At 40.5% G+C, this 12,517-nt stretch overlaps 1 long non-coding RNA gene across 1 annotated transcript; it reads left to right on the top strand.

The window, feature by feature from the left end:
* The first annotated feature begins 11,550 nt into the window (after positions 1 to 11,550).
* Positions 11,551 to 12,070, top strand: LOC120968157 (uncharacterized). The gene is made up of 2 exons (XR_012189677.1): positions 11,551 to 11,677; positions 11,720 to 12,070. It is a non-coding gene; the product is annotated as an uncharacterized lncRNA (long non-coding RNA).
* Positions 12,071 to 12,517: the final 447 nt, after the last annotated feature.

Here is a 12,517-nt window from a genome sequence, read left to right as displayed (position 1 = left end):
CTAGAGAGTTATTTGTATGTTTGTTTTATGAGAATAAGTGTTGTATGAACTTTATGTATGAACTTTAATTTATGTATGAAATTGTATTAATTTCGTCTTTTCGGTGTTGTGTAATGAAGATGAGCCGGCAATGGATGTACAATGACCGATGCTCTCCCCATTTCGTTGATGGCGTGCATACTTTTCTGCTTGAGGCTGAGGCAAACAAGCGGGCGGATGGTTTTATGCCTTGTCCATGTGCTGGCTGTAAGAATGGTCGGAATTACTCTAAGTTAAAAACCATTCACGTCCACCTGTTTGAGTCCGGTTTCATGCCCCACTATAATGTTTGGACCAAGCACAAAGAAAGAGGGGTTATGATGGAAGACAATGAAGAAGAAGAGGACAACGACAGCTATCCTGGACATGGGTTCCCTAAATACGATGGTACAACAATGGGGGAAGAAGCTGAGCCGGCAATGCAGGAAGAAGCTGAAGAAGAGGCATCAGATGAGCCCGCTGATGATCTAGGTCGGGCCATTGCTGATGCAAAGAGAAACTGCGCTAGCGAAAAGGAGAAGAAGAAGTTGCAGCGCATGTTAGAGGATCACAAGAAATTGTTGTACCCGAATTGCGAAGCTGACAAGAAAAAGCTGGGCACCACACTGGAATTGCTGCAATGGAAGGCAGAGAATGGTGTATCTGACAAGGGATTTAGAAAGTTGCTGGTAATGTTAAAGAAGATGCTTCCAAAGGACAACGAATTGCCCGAGAGTACATACGAAGCAAAGAAGGCGGTCTGCCCTCTAGGGTTAGAGGTGCAGAAGATACATGCATGCCCTAATGACTGCATCCTCTACCGCGGTCAGTACGAGGATTTGAACGCGTGCCCGGTATGCGGTGCATTGCGCTATAAGATCAGCCGCGATGACCCTGGTGATGTCGAGGGCGAGCGCCCCAGGAAGAAGCAGATTCCTGCCAAGGTGATGTGGTATGCTCCTATAATACCATGGTTGAAACGTTTGTTCCTAAACAAAGAGCATGCCAAGGCGATGCGATGGCACAGAGAAGACCGTAAGAAATACGGGAAGTTGAGAGTACCCGCTGACGTGTCGCAGTGGAGAAAAATCGAGAGTACATGAAGGAGTTTGCAGGTGACACAAGGAATGTATGGTTTGGTCTAAGCGCAGATGGCATTAATCCTTTTGGGGAGCAGAACAACAATCATAGCACGTGGCCTGTGACTCTATGTATGTATAACCTTCCTCCTTGGTTGTGCATGAAGCGGAAGTTCATTATGATGCCAGTGCTCATACAAGGCCCTAAGCAACCCAGCAACGACATTGATGTGTACCTAAGGCCATAAGTTGAAGAAATCTTACAACTGTGGAATGGAACAGGTGTACGTGCGTGGATGAGCACAGACAGGAAGAATTTGACCTAAAGGCGTTGCTGTTCGTGACCATCAATGATTGGCCTGCTCTCAGTAACCTTTCAGGACAGACAAACAAGGGATACCGCACATGCACACACTGTTTGGATGATACCGACAGTATATATTTGAATAATTGTAAGAAGAATGTGTACCTGGGAAATCGTCGATTTCTTCCGAGCAGGCATCCCGTAAGAAAGAAAGGCAAGCATTTCAAAGGTGGGCGGATCACCGGACGAAGCCTCGCCACCGTACTGGTGCTGATGTACATGATACTGTCAAGGATTTGAATGTAATCTTTGGAAAGGGTCCTGGTGGACAACCTGTTCCGAATGACACTGACGGACGCGCACCCATGTGGAAGAAGAAATCTATATTTTGGGACCTGCCCTATTGGAAATACCTAGAGGTCCGCTCTGCAATCGACGTGATGCACGTGACAAAGAATCTTTGTGTGACCCGGCTTGGCTTCTTGGGTGTGTATGGGAAGACAAAAGATACACCGGAGGCACGGGAGGACCAGTAACGTATGCATGGAAAAGACGACATACATCAGGGTCATGCCAGCTACGCTCTTACCAAAGAAGAGAAGGAAATCTTCTTTGAATGCCTGCTCAGTATGAAGGTACCGTCTGGCTTCTCGTCGAATATAAAGGGAATAATAAATATGGCAGAGAAAAAGTTCCAGAACCTAAAGTCTCATAACTGCCACATGATTATGACGCGACTGCTTCCGGTTGCATTGAGGGGGCTTCTACCAGAAAACGTTCGATTAGCCATTGTGAAGCTATGTGCATTCCTCAATGCAATCTCTCAGAAGGTAATCGATCCAGAAATTATACCAAGGTTAGAGAATGATTTGGTGCAATGTCTTGTCAGTTTTGAGTTGGTGTTCCCACCATCCTTCTTCAACATCATGATGCACGTCCTAATTCACCTATGTGAAGAGATTAACGTTCTTGGTCCTGTATTTCTACACAATATGTTCCCCTTTGAGAGGTTCATGGGAGTCTTAAAGAAATATGTTCATAACCGTGCTAGGCCAGAAGGAAGCATCTCCAAGGGCCATGAAAATGAGGAGGTCATTGTGTTTTGTATTGACTTTATTCCTGACCTTAAGCCGATTGGTGTTCCTGAATTGCGGCATAAGGGCAGACTGGGTGGAAAAGGCACACTAGGAGGGAATCAAATAATATGTATGTACGGGCATTCTCTCACTCAAGCACACTACACTGGTCTATAGAATTCCGCCTTGGTGGCTCCGTATATGGAGGAACACAAGAATTTTGTATGCTCTAAACACCCGGAGCAGTCTGACGACTGGATTACACGTGAACAAACAGGGACTTTCGCCGGTTGGTTGCAGACACGTGACATGCATGACGCCGCTATTGAAGATGACCTGTACTTGCTGTCCAAGTTACCATCTTCGAATATAATGACTTTCAAAGGGTACGGGATAAATGGGAATACATTTTACACGATCGCCCAAGATAAGAAGAGCACCAACCAAAACAGTGGTGTCCGCTTTGATGCAGCAACCAAGATGGGAAATGACACATATTATGGTTACATAGATGACATATGGGAACTTGACTATGGACATGGTTTGAACGTTCCTTTGTTTCGGTGCAAATGGGTCAATATGACACGAGGCGGGGTAACGGAAGACCCGTAGTACGGAATGACAACAGTGGATCTCAACAATCCTGCATACGCACACGAACCATTCATCCTAGCCAATGATGTGGCGCAGGTTTTCTATGTGAAGGACATGTCTACCAAGCCGAGAAAAAGAAAAGATAAGGCAGCGAATACATCATACGATGAGCCAAAGCGCCACATAGTTCTTTCAGGGAAAAGAAACATCGTGGGAGTGGATGACAAGACAGACATAACAGAAGATTATGAAAAGTTTGATGAAATTGCTCCATTCAGAGTGAATATTGACCCGAGCATCCAGTTAAATGGTGAAGACTGTCCATGGTTACGACGCAAAGGGACACACGCGAAGAAAAAGTTTCACACTCAAAGATCCCACTCTGGGATATGATTGGCTTCACTGTCATCACTTTCTTCTCTAGTGAGTTTCCGGACTTGTATATGTTTGTAATAGTTATGGTGCTTATGTGTTTTGGCACTTGAAACGTGTACTTTTGTGCTTCGGACAAACGTGTACCTTTCTGACATTATTTGCTATTTTTCATGCATTTACTGAATTTTTTGAGCTAAATGACTCTGAAATTGAAAAGCCATACAAATGAACTCTGAAAATGTTGAAAGTTGGCATGGTATCATCATTTCACCCACATAGCATGTGCAAAAAAGTAGAGAGGGTTAAGGCAAAAACTAGATGCACTTCGTGTACAAAATGGACAATCTCTTTCAAAGTATCAGGGTTTCGGACGAAAACTCATCTGTTACAAAGGCATTTCATTTTTTAAATAACCTAAGTACTAACAAATTGAATATAATGATAAAACACACTAATATTAAACATAAAAAATAATCACTAAATAATCTATTTTTAAAGTTAAGTTATTCACAAACTAGTGATTCACACAAATTTCAAATAATTCAAATTTAAACTATTCAAATTTGAAAACTACTAGCACTAACAGAAAGTTTGTAATTCTTTGTACCTAAAGCAAAAATATTCACAAAGAAACTCTAAATACAGCAAAAATAACTCAGAAATAAATAAAAGAATTTAAATAAAGCAGAAAATAAAAAAAACTAAATAAAAAAGCCCACCTACTGGGCCACAGCGGCCTGCATACGACTAGAAACCCAACCTGTAGTTGGGCCAGGATGCAGGCCCGCAAGCCCAGTAGGCCCCACAGGGCAGAGTAGGAGAGTTAGGCCCAGAAGGCCTGCATTAGAGAGGAGATCAATGCAGTGCCCGCGCCAGGGCTTATAAACAGGTCTTGGGGCTCCTCAACTAACGAGGTGGGACTAAACTTGCCGCACCGCACCTGCGCCAGTGCACCCCTTTAGTACCGGTGGTGGCTCCAACCAGTACTAAAGGGGGAGGGTCTTTAGTACCGGTTGGAGCCACCACCCGGTACTAAAGGGGTGCCGTTCCCGCAACTTGTCCCGGCAAAATTTGACCTTTAGTACCGGTTGGTGGCTTCAACCGTACTAAAGTTCATCACTATATATACAACACTTACGAAAATTTCAGTTTCTTCTCCTCTGCTTCTTCGACCCCGTCGCCGCCCCCCATCGCCGCCCCCGTCGTGCGCCGTCGCCGCCCCCGTCCCCGTCGCGCCGTCCCCGTCGACTCCGCGCCGCTCCCGTCGCCGCCCCTGTCGCCGCACTGGCCCGTCGCCGTCCCCTCGCCTCGCCGTCGCCTTGGACCTCGCCTCGCCGTCGCCGTCGCCTGGACCTCGCCGTCGCCGTCGCCTCGACCTCGCCCGCGCTGTGAGCCCCTCTCCTTCCTCCAACCGAAGCCGCCGCGCCGCCGTAGGTGCAGCACATACACACACACACAAAATTTGTTCATCTTTTGCACTAGATGTTGTAGATGCCTTAGCTATAGATGTTTTTCTGTTTTTAGTTTTTAGTTTTTAGTTTTTTCTGTTTTTCTGTTTTTTATACAAAGGTTTTAGATGAATTAATTAATTAGATACTTTTAGTTCGATGAATTAGATACACTAGTCGTCGACCCGTGCATTCGCACGGGCTAGTCAATTAGTTTTAGGCATTTATTTTCTCGTAAATAATATCTATCATGAAAGGAAAAAAATGAAACATCCATGCATCCACTTCACCCTGAAGCACATTTAGAGTGTCTTATTATTTTTTATTAGTTCAATTCTAAGTGACAAAATATGATTAGAAGAATGTCTTCTAACTCTTTGAGTTTTAATTTGTTTTGTTTTCATTAACCTTGCTTCTTTGTATATCCGTTATGTGCCAGAAAAAATAATTTTCATTTACTTTTGCTATGTTTATGTTTTTTCAGTTTCAAAGTCATTACAAATAGAAATTTGAAGCAAGTGAATATAGGGACCGAAAGGAGAATCTATTTATAGGAAATTCATGATTTGAGGCTTGTATAAACTACTTGGAGAAATATATATGAGGATGATTTCCGCTGCATACTAATTTGGTTGATTTATGACATTGTTTCCCATTGGACCATGAAGTATGACATATGACATTCATGCATTTCTAAGGATATAATAACCGTGTTAGCTAAATTAAGTGCTTAACCTTACTCATTTTACATGTTTAATTAGAAATGAATATATTATATTAATATTAATGTTTATCTAGATTACATGTGCAAAAGTAAGGTCGCTTTTTTAGGGCGGAGTGTTAGATTAACTGGTAGTAGTAAAACAAAACATAAGATTATTCATTGTGTTCGGTGAACTTATTTAACTTTTATTGTGTCTAAAGGTAATCATGAGTTAGAACGATAAGGAGGTTCATATTGTTGGGTATTATGTCATCTAAACATTACGTACTTTGGTGGGCTGCCACTAAGAAGAAGAAATATTTAGAGGCATCTTTTGCGGGTTCATGGTATGAACATGGATTTATAGTAGAAAATTCAGCTACTTATTGGTAAGAGAGAATGCGAACCACTTGTCAGCCTAGTAGTTATACTAAGCAAAATGTTGTTTCACATATATCCAAGAACTATATATGAATTATATCATTGTTCCAGTGACTACACAGTTTATTTAGTACACAAAAAGGGGTATTTCATATAATATGTTTTGAACTGTGAGTTCTAGTTGCATAACATTTTCAGAGGTGTTCCTGACAACCAAATACTGCTTGTCGATGAATGCAATCTCTATGCGCTTTATAACTTTATATATGCTTGAAGTGCTATCTATCGTATAACCATCTGAGCTTAAGAGCACCACGGTGTTGATGGTCATCTTTATCGATACCCTTGGATTGCAGCCCTTTAGTTCATGACATGCGTACACTTCATGTGCTAAAGGCCATTCTCTCTTACCAATTCAAGTGTGTAAGAGAAAATTCCCACATGACTACTTCAATAGTACTTAAGAATGAAGCAAACCAGATCCACCGCTTTCCTCATAGGGTAATTTCACATACTTGATTTGCTTCATTGTTAAGTAATATTCAAGTAGTAATATGGACATCCTTCCAACCCCTAGTCATCAGTGAGCCATGTGTCTTTGCCATGAATGTGCTGCAGCAGAACACAACACGTGTGAAGTCGACAGATGAAGAACTTCAATTTTGCCTCAAGCACTAATAGAAAAAAGCAAATTATAGATTAACCCTCAATAGAAAAAGGAAATTATAGATCAATCTATGGATAAAAGCATAGATGTCAATGTTGCCATTGTAACCTGGTTTCCATGCATGAAAGGACGGTCATAAAGGCATTGATGTGTTTGTATCGAGACTACATATTAAAGACCTTTTAATCACGGAGCTAATGTTAGGTTATCTTTAAGTTGATGGTGCTACTGCCTAGCCTCTACAGATCACCGACGGTAATGTCTGGCTGAATTGTTCCGTGCCTGCTTGTTGAAAGATTTCTTTATACTCCAAGTGATACACATTTGACGTAATATATTAAAGTTAAAATGTGAAATCGCACACGTAATTCGCCAATACTATGATATTCACCAATTATTTCGGATCTCGTCAAGCCTTAATTTATTTGGTAACATGGCTTACTCTAAAAATCTTAATTGTATTTTCATCACAAAAATATTATCTTTCTCCTTTATTAATATTGCGATAAAAAATTTCATGTGCTTGTCAACTCCAACGTCTACTACTCAGTCACATTAATATATGATGATATTGGGCAGAAACCCTGAATAACTCCTTTCAGCGCTAAAAAATACAGAAAAAGTGTTTTTTAAGTTCCATAAAAACTGTACATTTAGACTTGTACTCCCTAACTTTCAAGTTTGTTAGAATTTATTTTGTATGCTACACTGAAAGGCTAATAATAATTTATTACCCTACATATATATGTAATGGTCATTTACATGTAGGAAAAGATCAAGATTTTCCAAAATTTTAGAGGGACTATTATTTGTTTTTGGAAAAAAAAATTGACATTTGAAGCTTGATTTGCAAAATGTTTGCACTCTCGATAGATATCACCACAGAATTATCTTGGAAAAACTAACAAAGTGAAAGACCTGACAAACAATGTTACCATCGTATAAAAAATAGCAGTCCAAGACACTATGTGTAAAATCTCTACCTAATATTAAAGGACGGATTGTCTCTACTCTCTACCTAATATTAAATGACGGATTGTTTCTCCACCTTTTTTCGTCCAATTGTTCTTTTTCGTACGTGTCAGTTTTAGTCCGTCCAAACCTGACAAAAAAAATCGATCCTTGGTTTATTGGCTGGAGATTCACCACAACAACCAACTAACCTACGATACAACTGTTGCACAAAAGAAGAATTCGCGGTATTGACTCCCTCCACCCGCGCGCCTATTGGGCCAGCCCATAAGCGGGGAAGGACGTCCCCTATTTTTTTATTTCTCGGGCTTTTTTCTGTTTTTTATTTTTCGTCTTTAAAATAATTTAGAAAAAATCAAAATTTCCAAAGAAAATGTGAGTTTTGAAAATTGTTTTAGAAAAAATGTTCGTGGATTAAAAATAATTTTCATGATAATGAAAAAATGTTCGTGAATTTGAAAAATAAATCAAAAATTCAAAGCATGTTCATGAATTTTTAAAACAATATTCATGGAAATAAAATTATTGTGAATTTGAAAAGGTTCATGCATTTCAAAATAATTCATGAAACAAAAACTATTCATGAATTTCAAAAAAAATTAATCATTTCAAATTTTTTCCAGCTATTCTAAGAATATTCGCCGATTTAAATAAAATTTTCACAAGTTTTATAAAAATAGCATCCATTTGAAAAATCTTCATTGACTCAAAAAAATGTCCGGCGATTCATAACAATGTCAGAAGTTTCAAAAACAATGTTCGCAATAATTGAAAAAATGTTTGTGAATTTGAAATTGTTCATGGTTTCATAAATAAATTCATGAATTCAAATCATGTTCATGATTTTAAAAAATGTTCAGGACCTGAAAAAAGTTCTTGAATTGGAAAACTATGTTCGCAAAAATTTAAAATAAAAAATATTAATAAATAAAAAATGAACTTGAAAAAAGAGAATGAAAAATATGTAAATGGAGCAAAATGTGAAAATAAAAAAAGGAGGAAAGGGAAAAAAATAAGAAATATAGAAACAATGAAAAATCAGGAAAAATAACAAAGAAAAATAAGAAGAAAACCAGTTCATGAAAGCATTCTAGAACCTTCGACTTTCTAGACAGCGACCTACTCGCCGAATAGGAACGGACGTGACCATTGAGGAAGTCTCGGCCAAATGGCTCAACGGTCGTCCGAGTGCACGGGCCTCCACGTGTGATCAATCAATCATTTGCTTGGACGCTCACTGGTACGTTGGAAAGTTCCATTACAGTATACAGTATGGGACAACAATCTTTTGTCATGTAATACATGAACACGAATAGACCACCCTAACCTCCTCCTAAAATACAATACAATGGTAACCACATCTTTCCTCGTATTCCTCATATACTTCTTTCTCAGGCATATGGCCATTGCCCTCAGCCGCCACAGGAACCTGATGTCGCCGTCATCATCTCGGAGCATCTAGTCGCTGTTATCATCAGCAACACATTAGAGCTTCCTCGGTCGAATCCACATGCCACCAGGATTGCATCGACACGAAAAAATCTATTCAAACGAAGAAAATCTCGAAGAGTGCATCTTGAAGGACAAAATTTGCCATTTAATCTACATCGACTACTACAATCCTATGTTGTGATCGGTGATGTTTTTTAGCATCCATATATTGACCTAGAATATCGCCAATCTCCTAGACATTGTTCCTTTTCCTATTGTTGTTGTTGGTTGTGTCACATGATCCGTGCCACCTGTGGACATGAACTAGATGTTGGCAATTTCGGCATCACCTTGCTGCGGTCGTTGGTATGTCAATTTTTTGTGTCAATTTGTTTAGCAGTTAGAACAGGTAGCTTATAAGCAACTTTAGACTAAAAATAACAACAACGTGAATGTTCTTAGGAAATTAGACCTTCAAATTTTTATTTTCTGAATGGCCTTTTAAAAGTACATATCTCATTCTCACATATGTTCAAAAATTTGCTTTATGCCTACCATATTTCTATAGCCCGATCCTCGAGCATATTATTTTATTAGAAGGGTGTTGTCGTGCCGGGATATTCTTTCTCCCATTGCAACGCACGGACATATTTGCTAGTACATACACATGTGTCATGCATGTAATACGTAATCAATTTCATCCATAAACAGCTACAAAGATAAAACTGTACATATATCAAAAAGTAGCGAGTACCTTCCTCGAGTATGAACCTCATATGATATTATCTCTGGACAAAAGGATGTTGTTGCTACTATTCTTTCTCCAGCAACATATACTTAGCAGCAGTTCTCCAAAAATTACGGCTTGTCTCTGGCCGCCATGTGTGCTCCCCTACATGCTTTGGATCTGTTCTATTATTGAAGGGGGAGCAATCTAGGTATCACGCAAGGGTCAGGATGAGGAACTGAGAACCTAGCTCGTGCAGTCCTTCCAAAGGGCAACTATCCATCTTGCAGTGTGCTAGCACACGCTGACCGTGGGTCTTCATGTACGCGACCTCCCCGGTGGGCAGGGTATGGCGCCTGCCATACCTTAATTTTGAGCAAATTTTTTTTAAGATACAGAGGCTGCACTGTCCATCGATGCTAAATCCTAAGGCGCCGAATATAGGCCATTTCCCGATCTCTTATTTTCTGTATGGGCCGGCCCTTTTAGGGCTCCAGTTTTCAAAAACGGAAGCTGAAGAAAAGGGGCTGCACTGTCCATCGATGCTAAATCCTAAGGCGCCGAATATAGGCCATTTCCCGATCTCTTATTTTCTGTATGGGCCGGCCCTTTTAGGGCTCCAGTTTTCAAAAACGGAAGCTAAAGAAAAGGGTTCACACTGGGATTCGAACAGGTGCTTCGTTATACATTGCACTAACCACCCCGCCACCGCCAACTGACGTCCAAACTTTCTTATTTTTATCTTTTTTCTTCTTTCCTCCTTCTTTTCTTCTTCTATGTTCGCTTTTCTGTTTTCTTTTTTCTTCTTCCTAGGTTCAACGAACTTTTACCAAATTTGTGAAATTCTTCTTCAAAATCGATGAACTTTTATCAAATTCGATGAACTATTTTCAAACTCAGTGAACTTTTTTAAAAATTTGATGAACTTTTTTTAATTTCGATGAAATTTTCTTCAAATCCGATGAACTTTTTTCAAAATCGATGAACTTTTTTCATATTTGATGAACTTTTTTCGAATTTGATGAACTTTTTTTAGAATCAATGAACTTTATTTCAAATTCAATGAACTTTTCTTTCACTCTTTTGGAATATTTTTTTGAAATCGATGATTTTTTTTCAAAAATCATTATCTTTTTTTAAAGTTGATGATTTTTTTTTCAAAATTCGTGAACTATTTTCAAAGTTGATGAACTGTTTTCAAAATCGGTGAACTTTTTTTAAAATTGATGAACCTTTTTGTAATTCTGATGAACCTTTTTCAAATATGTGAACTTTTCTCTCAAGATTTGTGAACTATTTTTCAAACGGATGAACTTTTTTCAAAATCAATAGACATTTTTCTCGAAATAGGAAAGTGCGCTACAGTAATGTTTGCATGTGTAGAAAACGTACTTAAACAATTCGCTCTGGAACTGGTCAGTAGCACGTTGTTCGTCAGATGGTAACCAGTTCTTGTTCGCTGTTGTCACGACGTGAGTTCGATCCTTGAGGCGAACAAATTTGTGTTAGTTTTTGCTTTTTGGCGCTACCCCATGAAACAGCATATATCGTTGGAATTTTTCTGGGCCGGCCCAGTCGCATCGCCGCATCGCCCTTCGGGCGCCCGTACGACGAACTGGCGCTGAGAGCGCCGGTTAGGAGCTCTCTCCATCGATCGCTAATAGAAAAGGTTAACTTATGGGCCAACGCGGCCAGTGGCCTGATGGGCCGAGACAGCCAGCCACCCACGTCACGAAACGACGAGTCACGGCTGGCCTGGCCAGGTTCGAGCATAGGCTTTTCTCTCGTCTCGACCAGTACTCGACCTCTCGACACGACGCTACGCGGCAACCCTAGCGAGCGGCGGCGGCGGCTGGCCAGGTCTCCAGGAGCCCAGGAGGAGGAGCGGCGGCGGCTGGCCAGGTCTCCAGGAGCCCAGGAGGAGGAGCGGCGGCGGCTGGCCAGGGCGGCGGCACCGCGGCAGCAAGCGACGGTGGCGCAAGCCGGGGCCTAGGCGCCTAGCGGCGGCGGCAGTAGCGGTCCGGTAGTCCGGCCACTTTTGACTCCGGCGCAGTTCTGGCCAGATTGAAGAAGATGGAAAAGAAAGGAAAGGGAATAAAGGAAAGGGGAGGAGGTAATTTCTGAACTTTTCTGATTTTTTGTAGCAAATTTAACAGTAGCTGTAGCTTGAAGCAGATTGTAGATTTGTAGTGACCGAATGGATGATATTTTAACAGTAGCTTAAAGCAGATTTGTAGCAAAATTTAACAGCAGCTTGAAGCCTTAAATTAAATGTGAATAAGCTTGCTAGACTCACAGAGATTTATCATGAGGATTTCTCAGATTATGAATGTGACCATATAGTTGATAACCTAGAGCTATTCCTTATCCATATGAGAAGAATTGAAGACTTTAGAGCTTGTCATGATATTGCAAGCCTAGCTGAAAAGATGGTTGAACTTGAAAGGCATGTTATGTTTCCCGCTGTTTATCGCCTCATTGAGCTGGCATTGCTACTACCGGTAGCGACGGCAACAGTTGAAAGAGTTTTCTCATCAATGAAAATCATCAAGACTAAGTTGCGCAGCAAGATGTCTGATGCTGGCTTAATGACTTGATGGTGTGTTACATTGAGCGAAAGATCTTCAAAAGTATTGATCTTGGTAAAATTAAGGAAGATTTTCAGAAGGAGGGTAGGGCACTGCCATTGCTTGGGTCTTCTAGACGCCATTAAAAGCTTCATTATCGGCATGTTTTAGGTTT

Source organism: Aegilops tauschii, chromosome 7 (genome assembly GCF_002575655.3).
Source record: "Aegilops tauschii subsp. strangulata cultivar AL8/78 chromosome 7, Aet v6.0, whole genome shotgun sequence".
In the NCBI taxonomy this organism is placed as follows: Eukaryota; Viridiplantae; Streptophyta; class Magnoliopsida; order Poales; family Poaceae; genus Aegilops; species Aegilops tauschii.
Note: the sequence above shows the minus strand (reverse complement) of the source record. Positions and strands in the feature narration are given on the sequence as shown.